The sequence below is a fragment of the Coturnix japonica genome, chromosome 10, assembly GCF_054131305.1.
Source record: "Coturnix japonica strain WE chromosome 10, WE-NBRP24, whole genome shotgun sequence".
NCBI classification, from domain to species: domain Eukaryota; kingdom Metazoa; phylum Chordata; class Aves; order Galliformes; family Phasianidae; genus Coturnix; species Coturnix japonica.
The window spans coordinates 15418295-15431933 of NC_140672.1; positions in this window are offsets into that span (position 1 = coordinate 15418295).

Genomic DNA, 13639 nt, shown 5'->3' on the forward strand with positions numbered 1-13639 from the left:
CTCCTCTTCCATCTTTGTGTTCTTCCCCTATAATCAAAAGAGAACGGATCCCCAGGGTCTGTCCCGCAGACGTTCTTTCCGTGGTCTCTGCTGCCACCTGCTGGCCAATACACGGAACTGCCATTGTTGGGCGTTTGGTGCCACAGGAAGCACAACGCAGATCTGAGTTCTGACCGGTCTACGCAGCAAATCCGCCAATCTTTATTGTGATAAGCCCTCCACATGGCATTGCGCATGCACTCGAACACGCAACAGGCATAGATTTCTCTTAACTCCTTGAGGAGCAGGCAAGCAGAACAACTGAGCGCACCACTGCTTGTGATTGGGCCACCCCCATCATAGAGATGTGTGTTAGATCTTTTACCCACCCCTGGACTGGCCTTGTTGTTTAACGATAACCTCTGAAATCTGAGCTACTGGTTCTACCACCTGTAGTGTAGAATAGGTAGCCAATAAATGCTTTTCAACTGTGATGTATCTTTATTCTGCTCCATGCCAAACCTGTGGCCAAAACCTCATAGGGGTTCACAAAGAACTCTGGCTCTGCCAGAGCCCCCATCCAGACCCTTCTTGAGTTACATTCACATCTAGTTTGGCTGAAAAGGTTGGACTATAAATACTCAGTGCTTGGGCCTGTTTAACAGATATTTTTTCCTGATTATGCTGTCCATCGATCTTTTTAAACTGAACTCCTGCTCTAATCTGGTCTTTAAACATTTGTTGTCTCAAGACCCTAATGGGTCCAGACTGGATTACCTTAGGGGCTGGACGCCTAAGTCATGGCAGCAGATGGTTCTCTGCCTTTCTCAGACCTTTCCACCACCATTCAGAGCCTGCATCTGGCCGTAGGCACTCTTGTCTCCCCATCAATTGGGCAGCCTGTTGTATTACAGCACCTGAGGGCCACTGGGGGGTTCAGTATGGATAACATAGACCCATACTGATGTAAAGGTGATGGCTGTAGGATGAGATCCCTCGTTCCTGATGAAAAATTTATTGACTGGGCTCTCAAAATCATCTTCATAGATTGCCTCTTTCATGCCTAATTCTCTAATATAATTTTGTTAGTCCTCCATAGAGGACCACAGGCTGATATTTAATGGTATGTCATTCTTATTTGGCCATGTTATATGACACACAGCCATAAATCATTCACTGATCAAATGGCTATCCTCATTATGTTGGACAGAGCATACAGTCTTTGCCTGAGGGCAGGGTGAGTAGTAATGGATGTCAGTTTTGAAATTTCCAGTCCATTCACCACAGCGCTTTCTGCCTCCATGTCCCATAACCAGAGCAGCTATGCTGGCATGCTCTCTTGGTTTCTGTCTAAACCACTGTACTATATCCATCAGTTCAGCTGCTGTATTATGGGCAGCAGGGTTTGGGGGGTTGGATACTGGTCAGGGCACTCCCACCAGCCTATCCTGCATTTTTTTTTTTTTTTTTTTTCATTTTTGGGTTACAATCAGTCAGATCTCAAATAGATCTAGTCCAAATGGAACCTCAAAATCTGACCTTTTAGTGCCTTCATTTACAGAGTCCATTTTATACAGATTCCCTTGTACAGGGTCCCCATGGTCTTCCAGAGAGATGTTCCTGATCTTCCATAGGAGAATGATTGAATTAGGTTTTTTCCCCATCAAAACTGCCACCTGTCTTTCCAGTTTTTCAACACTATCATTCAATAGCTGATTTGCATCAGCCTGAGCCTCTTCAGTTATGTTCAGACAGTTCAAGGCCATTAAAAGTGGCCATGCCACCATGAACACAGCTAACTGTCATTCTCAAGTTGTAAGTATGTCTTTGCTAAGACCATGGAAATACTCAGTCAGGTGGGCCAGGGACTCATGGACCCTCCCTCCGTCCCACACAGGGCCCCATTTTTCAGTGACAGAAGCAGTGCTGCATTTTGAGGATCCTAGGAATCCCAGGACATGCCCTGACAAAAGGTCATTCAAAGGGGTAGTCTTTCCCCATCCAAACAACTCCATGATATTCACAGAATCACAGAATTGTAGGGGTTGGAAGGGACCTCCAGAGACCACTGAGTCCAGCCCCCTGCCAAAGCAGGTTCCCTACACCACGTTGCACAGCTCAGCATCCAGGCAGGTCTTGAATATCTCCAGAGAAGGAGATTCCACAACCACCCTAGGCAGCCTGTTCCAGTGCTCTGTCACTCTCACCGTAAAGAAGTTATTGCACACATTAGTGCAGAACTTCCTATGGTGCAGTTTCTGTCTGTTTCCCCTTGTCCCGTCTCCACACACTGCTGAAAAGAGTCTGGCCTCAACACTTTGCCCCCCCCACCTCAAATATTTATAGAACCTGGATCCTGTCCCCTCTCAGCCCTCTTTTCTCAAGGCTAAACAGACCCAGTTCCCTCAGTCTCTCCTCATTGGGGAGATGCTCCAGGCCCTTCACCATCTTAGTGGCCCTCTGCTGGACTCTTTCTAAGAGATCCCTGTCTTTTTTTTACTGGGGAGCCCAGAACTGGACACAATATTCCAGATGAGGCCTCACCAGGGCAGAGTAGAGGGGGAGGATCACCTCCTTCGACCTGCTGGACACGCTCTTTTTAATGCACCCCAGGATGCCATTGGCTTTTTTGGCTACAAGGGCACACTGCTGGCTCATGGTTAATCTGTCGTCCACCAGGACGCCCAGGTCCCTCTCAGCAGAGCTCCTCCCCAGCAGCTCTTCCCCCAGCCTGTACTGGTGCATGCAATTATTTCTACCCAGGTGCAAGACTCTACACTTGCTTTTGTTAAACCTCATCCGGTTTCTTACTGCCCGGCTCTTCAGCCTGTCCAGGTCTCGCTGAATGACAGCACAGCCTTCAGGTGTGTCAGCCAATCCTCCCAACTTCGTGTCATCAGCAAACTTGCTGAGGGTGGTCATTGATGAAGATGTTGAACAAGACCGGACCCAGCACAGACCCCTGGGGGATGCCGCTCGTTACAGGCCCTCAGCCAGACACTGCACCGCCAACGACAACACTCTGCACTCTGCCAGTCAGCCAATTCTCGACCCACTTCACTGTCCAATCACCTATCCCATACTTCCTCAGCTTTGTTATAAGGATGTCATGGGAGACTGTATCAGTTATAGAGGTTATAGAGTTCAATTCCTGTAGTCAATTTGGCGGCCCAGGTGGGACCAGCTCTGTTCGCTGCAGGACCAGCTGAGAGGGAGACACTTTTGGCGCACCCTGAGATTTCTCTGAAGGACTCCCTTCCTCACCTGATCACTGCAGGGACAGATAAGGACCACCCATAGGTGGACCAGGTATGTGTATGGTAAGTGGAGCCCATATGTCTTGAGGAGACATCCTACACAGTTTACAGCCATACGTGCTGCTCCCAGGGAGGTGAGCTCATGGCTTTGGTTGCCAGCTGGGGTAGGAAGACTCCTTGGGTGAGTTCCTATGAAAGGGAACTGTATGTCATATGAATGGAAACAAGAACAAGTACTCTCTCCCAGGTGGGTGACAATAGGAGGGACCTAGGTTGGTCTCTCCTACGGGTATGGGATATAGTGGATAGCCTGTCAAATGGTAGCCTGGGTTCTCCAAGTTGTAATCACGGGGGTTATAGGTTGTATGTTCAATATTATCATCTGCTTTAAGTGTTTGGTACCGTGTGTCAAGCCGACTCTGGGAAAAACATTAACGTTTGCAACTGGTCGACCAGAGTATGAGTGTTATTAAGATTCCAGCTAGAAAACGTTGTCAGCATTGTGTAGTATGAATAAACCATGGTTTTTGATCTAAATGTCAGAGTGAGTGTGGTGTGAGTGAGACACAGAACAGCTGCAGGGTGAGTGCCGAGTCCCGATCCATGTTTCCTTCCTCCTGTGAGGGAAATGGCCAGACACGGACAAAGTGAAAGACTGTGTTGTGTGTCCACTCATAAGTACTTTCTGCTTGTATGTAAGAAGACAGGAGTTTGTACTCTGTAGATTAGTAAGATTGTCCTGAGGAGAGGTGTACATTCCACCCGACCAATGAGTGTCAACCCATTTATGTAATACTATGTACTGCTTGCGAGGAAGTGTGTGAGGGAGGTGGTTCAATCAGTGCTGGTTCTGTGGCACAGTGTTTATAACTGAAGAATACAGACTGTATTAAGGGAGTTTATGTGAACTGAAGAACTGTACGTTTTGACAAACTGTTTTGATGGTATAAGAAAGTGTAATTGTTAATGATATATGAAAGTGTAGTTGAGGGAATGTGGAAGTGTATCTGAGCATAGAAATAGAGGAAGCATTTACAGAGGAAAAAGGATTAAAGTGAGTTTACCTGCATTGACATGAGAGCAACACCCTGCCAGACCGCTGCCCTGTGAGCTGAGCAGAGCAGAGCAGAGACACAGTCCCCATGTATCAGGTAGTGTTATTCTGCTTACCAAAAGAATGAGTTCACTACAGAAGAGGCAAATCTTCCCCTCTGCTCCATCTGTGGCATACTCTGGAGTTCAAGGCATTGCAAAGCTATGGCACATCTACTTTCTTTCAATGATGAAAACTTAGTGTGCTCTGGGCTCTCATTTCAATTGCATCTAAAGAAGTCTAGGGTCATGCCAGCTGACAGGAAGCTGGCAAATGTTGTCTCATTGTAAGGAAGAGCAAGAAAGATGACATGGGCAATTATGGACCTGTCAGTCCAGAGCCTGGTAAAATTATGGAGAAAATGATGGTGGGAGTTATGGAAAAACAGCTGAAGGACAATTCTGTCATTGGTCGCAGCCAACACAAGTTTGTGAGGCAAAGGTCCTGTTTAATTTAAGCTCATTTTGTGACACAGTTATCCGTTTAGTTGACCAAGGGAAGCCAGTTGATGTAATCCTTGAGGATTTCAGTGGAGATTTTGATACTGTTTCTCACAACAACCTTCTGGACAGAATGTTCTGCATATGGCTAGACAGAAACACAATGTGGTGGGTGAGCAGTTGGCCAGTAGGTCAGTCCCAAAGGATTATAGTCAGTTTTTTCCATCAGGCTGGTAGATGGTCACTGTCGGGGTCCCCAGGGTTCCATTTTGGGGCCACTTTCCTTTCATGTTTATGCAGATGACTTGAATGCAGGACTAGAAGACGTTCTGAGCAAGTTTGCTGATGAGACCAGATGAGGAGGTGCTGTTGCCTCGACTGAGGGTGGAGAGGACTTGCAGAGAGATGTGGACAAGTCAGAGAAGTGGGTACCAGTTGGTACTAAGCACCAAGTGCATAAAGTATAACAAGAACAAGTGCCTGATTGTGCACCTGGGTAGGGGCAATGCTGGACATACACACTGACTGGATATGGGACACTGGAGAGGATTCTGACTGGAAAGGGTTGGGGTGCTGGTCAGCATCACACTGAATGTGAGTCAGCAGTGTGCCAAGGCAGCCAGGAAAGACAACAGTCCCCTGGAGTGCATGAAGCAACTTATTGCCAGCTGGGTGAGGGAAAGGGTTGTCCCTCTGCTCTGCATTGCTACTGCCTCACTATGTTCTGGGCACCACAGAACATAAAGGACTTCAAACTCTGGGAGAATGTGCAAAGGAGGGCACTGAAACCGAGAGATCTGAAGTTCAGAGTTTCACAGGGATTGGCTGCTTGTTCAGACTGGGCCCTTCTCACATCCCTGCTCACATCCTGCAATGAAACATAGGTCTCATATGGGACATGAACCTCACAGCGTCCTTGCACCACATGTAGAGCCTGGGATCTTCTGTCCCCATGTCTTTCATTTAACATCATACAAAATTCCAACACATTGCCCCAGGAAATGCCCAGAGCCAACATGACATACAGGACCTCTCTACCACTGGTCTTGCAATCAGGGCTTGACCTGTCTGCTTTGTAAGGCAAAGGAGAGGTTTCTTAGCATGCCAGTGCCTTTGCCTGCCTGTAGTCATGGCTTCCAGTTATCTTCTCTAACAAGTCCCTTGGGAAGCTTACTTGGTAATGTTCCTCAGCGGGCCCATTAATACTCCAAGAAACTTCACTGTTACTTCTGACTTTGTCTTGTTGAGCACTTTGTGCAAACTTCTCTCTGCACTAGAGGCTGATGAACTCAGCATCAAATGCACCCTGGGACCATTATAACCTAAAGAATCTCCTGTGCCTTATGCCATCTTGTTATCTTCTTCAGGTTATCAGAACTTGTTCAGCAAAAAGGAGGGATATCTGGAGAGAGCTTAAAGAATCCAGTATAAATTTATTGTCTATTTATTTATAGTTGGGTTTAAAGAAGACATTAAAGCAGCACTGTGCAACTGATACCAATCCAGGATGTCCCAATGAGTTCTGTACTGTTACTGTGTTGACAAAGGTCCTTCTCAACCTCCGCACCCAATTTCTGCTCACAATGGACCTATGGGACTTGCATCACTTTTCTTCACATCACTCTTCTCCTCTGCATTCATCCGCTCAGTGTTAAAACTGCTTTGCACCAACTCCCACTGGCTTTCCTCAGAGAACCAGCTACACATGGAAAAGGAAAGATTTCTCTTTTTTATCTGGCCAGCAAATGGAAAGAAAGGTGATGCAATTGAATGAACAGTAAAACACAGTGATCAACTGCATGCCATGTTCAAGCTGCATCTATTGAAGTTTGTCTTTCATATGGAATACTTTTAAAAGAAATGATTTATTCTGAGGTAGGATAGGATAGATTGAATCACAGTGAAGTAGTTGACAACAGAGGCCATCAGACTCTGGTAGATAGAGCAAATTCCAGTAATCTCCCTGGGATAGATCAGCCAGGTAGTTGAGAGGTATCAACTTAAAATTGATCAGGACTTGTGAGTATTTCACACATTGAGACGGGTTAACACATTCTCACTGATTCTCAGACTTTGGGGAGATGGAACAAATTCCAGTAATCCCCCTGAAAGTCAGAAATCAGACAGATAATTGGGAGGTATCTGACTGAACAAAGAGCAAGGGATGGAGAAATCTGGAGGGCAGTGGGAGTAGTTTGTGCCCAAATGGCCTGCTGAAAACATGCCCTTAACCATGGCCATTTATTTAGGAGAGCTGAAAAAACTTGGAGGATGAGACACATCAAATAGGCAGCAGGGAAGAGTAGTGCTGGGCACCGGGCTATAGTCACAGGGCATTGGCACTGGCACCGCTGTCTGTGTCACTGAACCTGAAGGCATTTGTGTCCAGCGAACACAGTTCTGGAAAACATTGTAGTTTCAGTAAAAGAAAAAAAAAAGACATCAAATCACCTCAAAGATTCATATTTACAACTTAAAATGGAACAAGACTCATGAGAATTTTTCATGTTGAGAAGGGTTAACACAATTTCAATGATTTCCATCTTTGTCTTCAATTATTTGTTTCAGTTTTATTGACATTTATGATCAACTATTAAGCTTACAGCCTCAAAATAAATAAAAAGAGATACATTTGCATCTTGCACGTGGCCTGATGCCCCTTTCACCTTCGCAGTTCCCACAAGTCCTTCCATGCCGGAGAGTATGAGATCCAGCAGAGCACCTCTCCTCTTTGGTTCCTCCACTGCTTGGTCAAGAAGCTGCCATCTGTGCTCTCCAGGGATCTGCTGGATGCCACATGCCCTGCTGTGCTGTCCCTGCCACAGATAATGGAGTGACAAAGGCCACCAAATGGGACAAGGGACAGACAACATCAGATTCCCATCTGTCTGCAGAGGGCACCTTCCATTTACTCTCCCTGATCAGGAAGACAGGAAAAGACACTGATGGTCTCCTCTGTTTGCCATTTCCATTAGCTCTGACCTGTCTGCTCTTCCATCCCCAGGCAGAGCTCAGTGCACTCTCACAGAGGGCATTCACCCTTCTTTATCTCCTCGCCCATCCATCCTAAAGACTCGGTATCCCCCTTGTGCTACAGTGCAGTTGTGGAAGCCATTAAACTGTGTCCCCATGGTCCAAACAGGAGCTCAGGCCTGCAGCTCTATCAAGATTTCTAGCTTCTTGTGTGTTGGTGTTTGCATTAGTGCAAAACCACAGAAGTAAACATCCTAATTGGAAAGCATCACTGGACATAGCCTGACTGGATAGCTAATCTATGGTATCAGTGTGCAGAAGGTGGCACACAAACATTAGACTGATCGTGGGCCTTGGAGTTGACACAGCAACATGGTCACACCATGGGCATGGCTTTCCTGAAGGCCCCGTGCTGCTCTTGCAGCTGTGAGTGAATTCACCAGACAGCCAGTGCTATCCCCTCTCTGGCCCTCGGCTGATGCCCAGGAAGGAGCTGTCTATCTCAGGGATTTCCCACATGGTTTACAAGCACTGGCACACATCAGGAGCAGCCCAGGCACCTTGGGCATCACCCAGTGTCTGTGTGTGAGCAGCTGCCTCCCAGCTGAAGGTCCGAGGACTCAGAGCAGGAGCTCACATGCAGGCAACTCCTTGTGCTCTTCTGAACTGAACCAGAGGAATCCCAGCTCCTGTGGGTGTGTAGGGAGCTGAATCCCATTTCAGCTCCAGGATTTCTGTCAAGGGATGAGACTCCTGCACTGCCTCAGCTGGATCACTGCCCTGCACAGGGAAAGTCCAAACCTTGCCTTCCTTGTCTGGTTGCCCTTATTGTTTCATCAAACGATCTCTGGGAGCACTCCCCATATGTCTCCAATCAGTCACTGACTACTGGACATGTGGTGGTTAATTGAGCGAATTTCAAAGCACAGTCATGATGCTGTTGTCTTTCAGGAGCTGTTGGCCATGAGGACCCAGGGACATGTCAGGGGAGACAAGTCGGAAAGATAAAAATGACATAATCTGCTGCTTGCCTGTCCAGGCTCCTGGGACACAGGGAGCTCATAAAAGTGTGCAGGGCTGCAGAGAGACAGCTGTGCCCAGGAGCATCTCTTGTGCACAGCAAAGCCTGCAGGTGACAGAAGGAGAGGAGAGAAACTGAAGAGAGCTTGCAGGATGTGTGTGGTGTGAGCGGGCTGTGAACTCACTGCAGGAGCATTGCTCACAGACCATGACAGGGTAAGTCTCACTGCAGACCATGAGCTGCTTTTCATAGAGGGTCAACTTAATTTGGGACATCCCATAGGAGATCTGGATGCAGGCACTGCATGTTTCTTTACTGTGGAAAAAGCCTTCTGCTCCAGCTGAGGGCTTCCATACTGCAGTATGAAATCACAGCCCTGAGGGCTGCATGTCCCAGCACGGCTGCAGGCTGTGCAGCCGGGGCTGCAGGCGGGTGCCCAGGGCTGTCCTGCAGAGCAGGGTCCCTGCTGTGCCCCAGGGGCTGTGTGCCGGGTATGGGACTCTGCCGCCTGCCAGGCTCAGCACTCAGCCTGCCCGGGGAGCTGCCCAGGGTGCTGCAGGGAGACGTGTGGGGGGAAGGAGCCCCCCGGCAGGGCTTGTGCTGCCACAGCTGCTGCCTGGGGCAGGGGATCACAACTCCACTGCACAACGGAATGTTTCTGAGGGCACTTTGCAAGAGGAGAGCCAAGGCAGGGGGTTTCCATTTCCTGTTCTGAGGCAAAGAGGTTTGGAGTCAGAAATCTAAAAGGGGCAATAAGAGTTCTGAGAATTTTTCATCAATCAATTGCTTGTTTTGTGAACACTCACACATGATGTGCTTTCAGTCTCCCCTTTCTCGAAGGATGGAATTATCATCATTTTCTGTAGGCATGAATAATTCACTTATCCTACAAACAGGCAGCATTTTCTAACTGAAACTGAATGCCACAGAAGCTCGGGTAGGGGGCTCTAAGAGCACTTGGGGTAAAGATATGAGACATGAAACAGATGAAAATATCCAGGGAGAAGGGATAAGAAAATAAGAGGAAGGTTAGAGCTCCATATGCTGCTTCTGCTTAAGGAATGCTGATCTACATGAAATTAAATGCAAGTAATGGTGCTAAATGTACACTGTTGTAGGAGAATTAAAACATTTCATAGTATAGCAGGAGTAGTGCCTCTGAGAATGGTCTGGACTTGTCATTATCTTCTGCACTCTGAGCAGGACTCCAAGCCCAACAACAGCAGATGCCCAACAGCAGCTCCATCAGTGAGTTCCTCCTGCTGCCGTTGGCAGACACGCGGCAGCTGCAGCTCCTGCACTTCTGGCTCTTCCTGGGCATCTACCTGGCTGCCCTCCTGGGCAACGGCCTCATCAGCACAGCCGTAGCCTGCGACCGCCGCCTGCACACCCCCATGTACTTCTTCCTCCTCAACCTGGCCCTCCTCGACCTGGGCAGCATCTCCACCACTCTCCCCAAAGCCATGCCCAACGCCCTCTGGGACACCAGGGCCATCTCCTACACAGGATGTGCTGCACAGCTCTTTTTCTTTACCTTCTTCATGTCAGCAGAGTATTCCCTTCTCACCATCATGTCCTATGACCGCTATGTTGCCATCTGCAAGCCCCTGCACTACGGGACCTTGATGGACAGCAGAGCTTGTGCCACCATGGCAGCAGCTGCCTGGGGCACTGGGTTCTCAATTCCCTGCTGCACACTGCCAGTACGTTTTCACTGCCTCTCTGCCAAGGCAATGTTGTCAACCAGTTTTTCTGTGAAATTCCCCAGATCCTCAAGCTCTCCTGCTCAGAATCAAATCTCAGGGAAGTTGTGTTTCTCATTTTTACTATCAGTTTAGACGTAGGCTGCTATGTTTTCATAGTTGTGTCCTATGTGCAGATCTTCGTGGCTGTGCTGAGGATGCCCTCTGAGCAGGGACGGCGCAAAGCCTTCTCCACGTGCCTCCCTCACCTGGCCGTGGTCTCCCTGTTTCTCAGCACTGGTGCTTTTGCCTACCTGAAGCCCCCCTCCATTCCCTCCCCACTCCTGGATCTGACAGTGGCACTTCTGTACTCAGTGGTTCCTCCAACACTGAACCCTATTATCTACAGCATGAGGAACAGGGAGATCAAGCACGCTCTCAGGAAGGTGTTGCAATACTCACTATTCCCGCTTCAATAAAGTGCACATCTTCATCTCATGATTCCCAGTGATGGTTCTTCATCTTTTATGCATCTTTGATTGATTGATTATGTGAGATATAGCAACGTGCAAAAAAATGTTATTGAACTTATAAATAAAAATTTGTTTCACTTCTTTCACACCTACTATCCATTTTCTCACTCCAAGAGCTCATGTAAACATGGAACCAGATTCCCCGAATAGGTTAAGAGATAAATAAATAGCATTCAAAATACGCTTTTCCTTAGCTCTTCTCTTATCCAACTTTGTCTGGATTTGGGGAAGGTACAGCCACAGATAGAAGAACAACTAGTTCTTTTCATTCCTCCTCTCTTTACACTGATACAGTGCACAGAGGATTCGAGTCCTCTCATTTCTACAGGCCTGAAGGTCTTGTGTGTCTCACAGCAGTCCCGTCGTCTCTACAGCAGCACTCAGTGGTTTGCTTAATTTTCTTATCTCAATACTTGGAACAGCTACAGGACCTGTAGCATAAGTGACCGCAGAGCTCCTTATGAGGGGTGGAGTGACAGTGGGATCTGTCCAGAGCTTGGAGCAACTGCAGGATGTGTAGCAAAAACTTGGAGCTATTGCAGGGACTGTGCCAGGAGTTGCAGAGGCTGCAGCAATGTCAGCAGATCCAGCTCTCTTCCCCTTGAAGATGCTGAATAGTGTTGAAGACAGCTCAGTAGGTGTGGGCCAGGCCCTGGCACACTGCAGTCATTTGGGCCTTTTTAGGATTACCAGTGCCACAGCAGACCTGTCTCCAATATTCTACCAGTTTCTCAGGATCCTGCAGTTGCTCGGAGATGAAGTTCCAAAGCCCTGGGGGTGCCCACCACTCCAGGCAGCTGCCCAGACTGTCCCACACCCCCTGCCATGCAGAGCCTTCTCACCTTGGGGCAGATCGCTCACTGATATTCCTGAATAATTGTTTAACCTCAATCCTAGAATCATAGAATCACCAAGGCTGGAAAAGGCCTGAAAGATCATCCAATCCAACCGTTCACCTATTACCAATAGCTCCCACTTAACCATGTCCCTCAACACAATATCCAGTCTCTCCTTGAATACCCCTGGTCTCCCAGAGACGACAGTGTAAAATGTGTAATTCCTAATCATACCAACAATATTACTTCCAAAACCCAAAGATGTCCAAAGAGCTGAATGTGCACAAAACTTCACTTTGCCAATTTTATCGTGGTACAAACCAAGGTCAAACAGCATAGCAAAATAAATACCCTAATCCAGCATCCAGAGTTGACAAATGATGCAGCAGGGAAAACAAGCAGCAAGCAAGGAGCTGTGAAATGTAGCTTCATGAGAAGACTCAGCAAGCTTCACAAATAGGGAAACTATCAGCACCATGGCCTGCACATCTCCAACTCCCACAAAGCCCTGTCCACTCTGGACAGATGTGCTGTTACCACAACCCTTGGAGCCTCACATCAGGCACCAAAATGACTGTGGTTGTTGAACCCAACATGTGGCTCAGCAGCTCACAGTGCTTTGTGCACTGCCCCATTCCCAGTGGGATGGGGATGAGAACTGGGAAAAAGAGTACAACTTCTGGGTTGTAACAAAACAGTTTACTAAGAGAGATAAAAGGAGAGGAGTAATAGTAATCACTATATATCCGTTGATATAGAATCGTATGTAACAACTGATGCACAAGCACTTGCTCAGCACCACCAGACTGATGCTCAGCTGGGCCCTGAGCAGTGAAGAGACTGAGATGAACTCCCACCCCTTTCAATACAATTTCTGCTTGCTGTCAGCTGATAGAGAACGTCCCTTTGGCCACTATCAGTCAGCTGTCCTCACTCTGTTCCCTCCCAGCTCCATGTGCCCTCCACTGACCGTGGCCTTGGCTCTGTACAACACTGCTTAGCAGCAGCTGTAAACATCAGAGTGTTATCAATGGTTTTCTCCTAGAACCAAAACACTGCACCACAGCAGACAGTCTGAAGAAAACAATTCCATCCCAGCTGTAACTCAGATTCCTGCCTGTCCCCTCTTCTTGTTCTTCCTGATCAGGAAGCAAGGAACAGAATCTGCCGCTCTCCTCTCTGAGCCCTTTCCATCAGTTCTCAGCTGGCTCCTCTGCCATCCCCAGGCAGAGCTCAGTGCCCTCTCATGGATGGCAGCAGCCTTTTCTCTTCTTCCTTGCCCATCCGTCATGCAGAATCTGTACCCCATTTGCTACAGTACAGAGCTGAGAATCAACCCACCGTGTCTCTGTGAACCAAACAAGACCCTAGGCCTGCAAAGGCACAGAGATTTGGAGTTCGCTGAGTGAATGTTTGTGGTCCTCTCATTAGTGTAAGGATTCTTCAGAAAGCATCCCCTTCCAGAAGCATGCTTTGATTTAGCCTGTCTGGGTCTTGCATCTACACTGTGGTACTGATGTTCAGGGCCTTGCTCAGAATCAGCAGCCTGCATGAAAGGAAAAGCTCTGTGGTTTTCTCTTGATTTGTCCCGTTTATTTCCCATGCTACCCGCACTGGTCTACAGGCACTTTAGGGCAGCAGTAGGTTGGGGTTACCCACAGAGGGTACACAGTAAGATTTAGGACGGGGTATTGGCAACAAGACTTTCTCTGAGGAATCCTCACACAATCCTATAGAACAACTCAGAGGCTTTCCATTCAATCTCCAACAGCAACAATATCCCTCAGCCCTTCTCTGTCACATCCAATTCCCCACCCTTCCCCAT